Raw genomic sequence first — 6,876 nt, 5'->3', positions numbered from 1 at the left:
CTGTAGAACAGATTAGACATATATATAAATAACCCGAATGCCAAGTCAAAAATAAATGCGTAGCACCAGTCTATTTCATGAGAAAACTTCTTCTCATAGACCAGTCATTATACACGGGGTTTTAGTAAGGAGTGGTGATAAAGGAATAATAGTCTATGAACTGCAACATCTCTCTCTTTTTTTTAAGATTTTATTTATTATTTATTTAACAGAGAGAGACACAGCAAGAGAGGGACCACAAGCAGGGGGAGTAGGAGAGGGAGAAGCAGGCTTCCCGCGGAGCAGGGAGCCCGACGTGGGGCTCAATCCCAGGACCCTGGGATCATGACCTGAGCCAAAGGCAGACGCTTAACGACTGAGCCACCCAGGCGCCCCGAACTGCAACATTTCTGAATCGGCATCCAAATGATCTATAATATGAATGAGTGATGCTTCATAGATACAGACGTTTCTGAAGGTCATTTAAAGAAAGTTGAAAGTATCTGAGTTACCCCGCTTCTATTAAAATTGAGACTGTATTCGTGAAAACGATTTCCAATTAAGCAATGTAAAAATGCATCTGCTGCAATTATTCTTCTCCCCTTCCTTTAACCCCCACCCCCCAATTTCCTTTAAGAAGAAACAACAGCGGAGTTTCTTTTCAAAGTCTTAAAATAAAAATCCCCAAAAAAGGGATCCTGCTTGCTTTTAGAGCTGTTTGGAAAAGGAAAAAAAATGCGTAAAGAGCCACGTGCTTCTGTTCTGGCCAAGTTATTAGCCTCTGAGAACAAGAGCTAGAGGAGAGGACTGTTAACCCCCTCATCTCGGGCAGAATGAGCTCGTTCCCTGTTGGCTTGCACTGCCTGGAAAGCTCGCGCCCTCAGAGAGGCCAGCCTGCCAGAGAACTGCAGGAATCTGCAACAAAAACGATGACAGCCTGAAATACACCCTGGTGCCAACCTCCACATTTGTCTGTCACCTCAGACCCTGACTAGTTGACAGAGCAGCAGAATTTCAACTCCAACAGACTCGAATGTGTTTCTGGGCAGAGAAGCAGAGCTAACAGGGGAAGAGATTTTTTAAAAGAGTATTGGCTATTTATCAAACTTTTATTTCCTGGCTGTGTGCAAAGAGGGGATTCAACTCCAATTTTGTATCAAGGCTCTGGGTCCAGTCACATCCCTGAAGGTAAATTTTAATAAGTTTACTGTCTCATCAAATTGCATTTGTTATACTAATTTGCATGATCTGATGAAGATGTCTAATATTTTTTTCCTGGTACAAAGCCATTTATTTACCAAAAAAAAAAACAAAAACAAAGCAAAAACCACAAAACTTTTGTGTGACTTAGAGAGAAGCTACTTAATAGGAAAGTCTAACTCTCGTATTCATGTTTCCTTTTCTTCTCCAAGATTAAACAGTAAGTAGTAATAAATGATGGTTTTTAATGTAGACCAAGAACATAAATGTAGAACTGTTGTTGGCCAGATTAACATTCAGATCTTGGTGAAGTCTGAATCTGGAAATGGGTTTTATAGAAATATTTTATTAAATATATTAAAGAAATCATAAGGGATGTAGTTTTTCTTTTAACTTTCAAATCAAAGCATTTTCCGTGTTTAAATTACCTGAAATTATTTCATCGCCACCATTGTCCTAGTCTGTACCTCACATCAAAGTAGAAATGGAACATTTTGCTTTTCCATGAACTGCTTTTCATGGAAAAGGTAGGAAAATGCCTATACTACTATAATCTTTGATTGTTTTTTAGTTGTTATGATTATTATTCCTTTCCTAACTCTGTTTTATACTTTTATGACTAATTGTCTCTTGTCTCCGTCTACCATTTTTTAAGATGCACACACATAAAATACTCTAATTCCTAATGATGTCTTATTTGGGGAGGGAAAGGGGTGAGAGGGGAACCAAAGAGCTAAAGAGATTACGGTAACTCCTCTAGTGTAAGGTACTATCATTTCTGGCTCTACTAAAATAAAAAACAATAATGCAAGTCATCCTCACTCGTTCCTCCTAGGTATTAGAGGTCCCCCTGCAGGAGAAAACCAGGCTTTCAACTGCAGATTGATGCTGTTGATATTCTAACCAAGCGGTACTGCGGAAAGAGTATCTCTTTTGCACTGCCTTTAATCTGCAAAGAGGTTAAGTATGTCACCTTGGCGTTGTATCTGAGCTTTCGTCTGGCCCACGGCCTAAGTACACTGACTAGAAATGTTCACTCAATCCCACTCAGCAGAAACCTTTTTTTTTTTTTAATTCTCCCCTTTCTCTTGGATACCAGCTTTTTTTCAGTTCAGAGCTTATTCACCTAAACTTTGATGGTAATGGCTATTGCTAACTATGATTATTTTTTAAAAAAAGATACCCCTCTTAGGAAAGATTTTAAGTTTATATTTCTGTTCATTCAACAAGATCTAGCAAAGCAAAGCGGTCTATTTCATCCACTTATCATCCAGTCAATTAACGCTACTTCCCACATTTTTGAAAACAATAGGTACATGTTATTAATGACTGTTGTCCTTTTTTTCTTTTACGGGATTTCTGTACAGCCATTTAGCAATTACTAAGGCTTCCTTTCCAGGTCTTTTGGGATTCAATCCCCAGCCTTTCTCATGTGCAGCTCCACTTAACCAACTACGTAAAAAGACAGTGATGATAGAAGTGAAATGAATGGCGGTGTTTCTAGACAACGCCCGAGCATTATTCATTTCATTTCCTCTTGACAGCTTGTCATTTTTATTCCATTAATTTGTAACAGTACACGCATTGCTATTTAAGTTTAGCACAATGTCCAGAACATGTTAGGGATCTTTTGCCACCAAGAAGAACAAAAACAACTGCTGTTGAAAGACTTTGGGTGCCCTTTTTCGTCACATATCCTTCTGGAACAACCTTCAGTGAAGGAGAAGGGAGCCCCATAAATCCAGAAGAACTTCCCCGATAGGACTGGCAGTCCAGGAGATGCCCAGCTAAGCTGGGGTCTGGTTCATACAGGCCCGCAGGGCATCTTCCACCAAAGGCTCAGCTTGCAATGGTAGTACCAGCTGGGGCTAGCCTGGCTTTTGTCTGGGGCATCAAAAGATGGACAGAACTCTGGGGAACAGAATGTGTGGTCTTGACTGATGGTAGGGAGATGGTGTAATAAAGTGAGTAAGATCAGGGGCTCTGGAAACACACAGACCTGGTTTATATCTGGGCTTTACTAGGCTCTGTGACTTGGGGCAAATGACTCTTTGAGCCTCAGTCCCCTCACTTGTGGAAGTGAGGATCATAAAATTGGTTGCCACCTCAGAGATTTGTGGTGATATTAAGTCAAGAAAACAGCTAGGCCTGGTGCATATGAAGTAATCAATCAATCACAGTTAATATGAAAACACTACCCTACCTGTAAGTCCCAACTGGAACTCTGTAAGAAGGGAATTTCCTATAGGTTTTTCCCTCAAGGTCTCTTAGTTTACCCATCTATTAAGCAAGTAGTGGTAATAATACCCACAAATGCAGTTGTTGTAGGAATTAAATGAGATTTTTTTAAATACCAAGAATAGCACCTGGCAGAGGGGCATGCCATGAGAAAGTGTTTGGTTATGCACTGGAAATTATTTTTCTGCTAACAAAATTGGGGATCAAGAAGGAAATATTCTTTGAATTGTCTTTTTTTACCCAAAGAAATGGAAAAATAAATTTGATTCTACTGTATTCCCCTGGGGGGGTGGGGGGGAGTGGTTCAACATGACATGTTGATTACCGTCAGTCTTTTACTCCTTTATCAATTAGTTGCTTCTTAATGGCCAAGTCAAATGAAACCAAGGGGAGTGTTCTGTTGCAGATTGCCATTAAGAGAGAGAGACGAAATGCTGCTTTGCAGCCAGTTCTGTTTTATTGGCCTAGTTGGACAGCGGAGAAGGCCCCCAACATTTCTCCTTTCTTACCTTTTCTAAAGGAAAGAATAGGGGTTGTGACTTGCTCTGGGGGTGTTTTTTTTCCTTTCTAACTGAAATTCAAATGAAAGGGTTTGGGTTTTGTTTTTTGTTTTTTTTTTAAACCTCTCGCCTACGCTCCTCGCATTGAAACATCCACTGCTTTTTCTGGCCACATGTAGCAGGAGCCCCCCCCCGCCCCGGTCGTCATAGCAATGAAAGGGCATAGAGAGACTGGAGTTTCATGACCCACTCTGTGAAGTAACTCTTAGTCGGCTCTAGAATCCTTCTTTAGAAATGAAGTCTCCAGCCCCGGCTTGCTTCCTTCCTCTTATGCAACCAACTTATGTACACCCATTGTAGTAGCTAAATGTTTCCTTTAGAGATTCAATGAATAGGTGCTAAGAGAATGAACAAGAAAGCTACTAAAACAGTGACCAGTTTCCTCTGGAGTGCAGGGGGAAAACAACTGGGAAGGCAAAAGAAAAAAAGATAGAAATAACCTCCCTTCATAGCACATACTGCACAGCCTGGAATAAATCCATTTTCCAAGTTCCCACTGGCTACTCCCATCTTCCCGATGCACCACGGTAGAGTGGTTATCCAGGGGGATCCTGGGGCAGGCTGCCTGGGCTCACATCCTGGCACTCTCTAGTCTTTTATCTTATCCACTCCTTGCCTCTGTCTTCTCATCTGTAAAACAGAGATGATAAGAGTCATAAAACTGTTGTGGGAATTTAATGAGATAGTGTCTGTAAGGCTCTTATTCCAATGTCTGACCAGTGGTCAAGGTTGACTATTAGGCTTGCCAGGCCTCAGTTTCCCCTACTTGTTAAATGAGGATAACAGCTAATTCATAAGATTGTTGTAGGATCAACTGAAACAATGGGTGTAAGTGCTCAGTAAGTAGTAGTTCTTTTAATACTTTTCATCGGTATGTCTAACTCTGATGGGAATAGCTTCTTTTAAAACTTGGAATTTCCCAATGAGTAAACTGTAATGAATACAGGCCTCAGAATTATCATCGTATAAATGTGAACGCTTGAATGTCTGAAGAGAAAAAAAAAAGAAAAGAAAAGGGTTTTTTTTACATTTATAAAGAATAAAGAAAATTCTCATCTTGATTAACAATAGAGTAAAAGGTTACTAAAATCTTATCTTTCATTAAGATGCTTTATATTAAAATTTCTGTTTTAGTTTCTCCAGTGTTGTCCATGCCATGCAATTATGAAAATAAGTAATCTTATATCTCAGACAACTCAAGTATTCAATGTTCTGTGCCATGAGAAATACCAGAGGTGCTGCAGGACTGAATATGGAGAGGGGCTGTGCTCTGGTGGCTCTCACTGTGTAGTTAGGGAGACTGTCCTTCAACAAATCATCACATTAATAAAAAGTGCTTATGCCCAAACACAAGGTGACCTCAAATACAAAGCCATCTTTATTTTTCTAATGAAAAGATCCTCAGCCAAAGTCTTTGGCCAACCTAAATGCACAAACGGATAGTATATTGTAATGTATACTTAGGATGCCTAAGATCTACTCACTGAATCCACTCTGTAATTTTCTAATACAGACTAGTGCGTCATCAGTCCTCTGAAGGTTGTTTATAACACACTTCTGAAAAATCTGCCAATGCTGCCAATTGGATCCCCATGCATAAATTCTCTTTCTACGGTAATGATCTCTATGTATTAATTACTTTATTGCTTTTCCCAGCCCTCTTTCAAGTGATATAGGAAAGATGTTAGGGTTCAAAGCCGACGGCCAAGAAAGGATTCTCGAGACGTCTTCGTTGCAAAAAGGCGGTTTTATGAAAGCACAGGGACAGGGCTCTTGGCAGAAAGAGCTGCAGTGGGCTCATGACGAGTGGCTGCTTCTGTACTTTGAGGCTGGGAGGGGGTTAGGGACAGCGCAAGCCTCCCAGGTATTTTGAAAACAAGGTTTCCAGGACCTTGAGGGGGCCAGCTATTGTTAGGAAAAGGTCATTTATTCTTCATTATTCTTCATTATTCTTACTGTCTTATTCTTCCTGTTTCATAAAAGCAAAGTCTCAGTCATGAGTCCCTTCAGGTGTATATCGGTGGGTCCCGTGCTTGGGGGATGATTGCCAACAGGTGTCTTGGCGGGTAGAGATAAAGGAAGTTTCCAAAGGAATTTTTGCGTGTTCAAGTAGACTTACAGGATCCTGGGGGGTCGGGCTAAGATCGCCTTTTGCCCTTAGCAAAGTATTAACCTCTAGGCAGCTGAGTCCCTAGAGGAGTGTCAGTCTGCCTGTTTCAGGGACTTGTCAATGGGCTGTAGGTAGTAAGGAAATTTAATTTCTCTTTTGCCTTTGTTCCCCACATCAGAAGGACTTATTTGAAACCACTTGCGTCTATAAAGTGTGGTTTTCTAAAACTGCAGTTCCAACACTTTTGCAATAATGAAATCATACCTCAAGAATAATTACCACATCTGCTTGAAATATCTTTATCTCCTTTTTTATTGTCAAGATGACCGCCTTAAGCATGACAAAAATGAGCACTGCTTGAGATCATTTCAGCCTGTTTTCCTGAAATGGCACTTTGTTGTTCAAAATGAAGTCATTGAGACAGTGGTCTTTAATGTGAGAGATCTCGGAAGCACTAAAATATAAGGCAAGTCCCTCCTTTTCATAGCATAATTCTGGGGGGTGAAAAATTCACAGTATATTTGAATATGTAGTATATATAATTATATGCTGAAATAAGTGTTAAAAGGACAAAGCACCTTCGTTCTAAGAAAGTATGTAAGGAGCCTGACCCCTGCGGAAAGTCAGTGACCGCTTTCCCTGATCTGAAGCTAAATCGATTTTACTCTCTGGTGTCTCTGTGTGTGCTTGTGTGCGTGTGTGTGTGTGTGTGCGTGTGTGTGTGTGTGTGTGTGTTGGGTGGTGGTGGTTGGGGTGAATGGGAGCTGGCAAGAGAATTCTGAATGTGAC

At 40.5% G+C, this 6,876-nt stretch overlaps 1 protein-coding gene across 7 annotated transcripts in view; it reads left to right on the top strand.

Moving 5' to 3' along the window:
- Positions 1–782: 782 nt before the first annotated feature.
- Positions 783–6,876, top strand: part of SPARCL1 (SPARC like 1) — a 46,122-nt gene continuing 40,028 nt past the window's right edge. For 2 of the 7 annotated variants that reach the window (XM_027597938.2, XM_027597937.2), the window contains exon 1: positions 783–1,167. The gene's annotated coding sequence lies outside the window, so the exon portion shown is untranslated. Of the gene's footprint in view, positions 1,168–2,014; positions 2,144–6,433; positions 6,554–6,876 lie in introns of those variants that run through there. The other 5 variants (XM_027597935.2, XM_027597933.2, XM_027597932.2 and 2 more) reach the window with 5 other exon arrangements.

The sequence above is a fragment of the Zalophus californianus genome, chromosome 2 (assembly GCF_009762305.2).
Source record: "Zalophus californianus isolate mZalCal1 chromosome 2, mZalCal1.pri.v2, whole genome shotgun sequence".
Classification (NCBI taxonomy): Eukaryota; Metazoa; Chordata; class Mammalia; order Carnivora; family Otariidae; genus Zalophus; species Zalophus californianus.
This window is presented reverse-complemented; position numbering and strand designations above follow the sequence as displayed.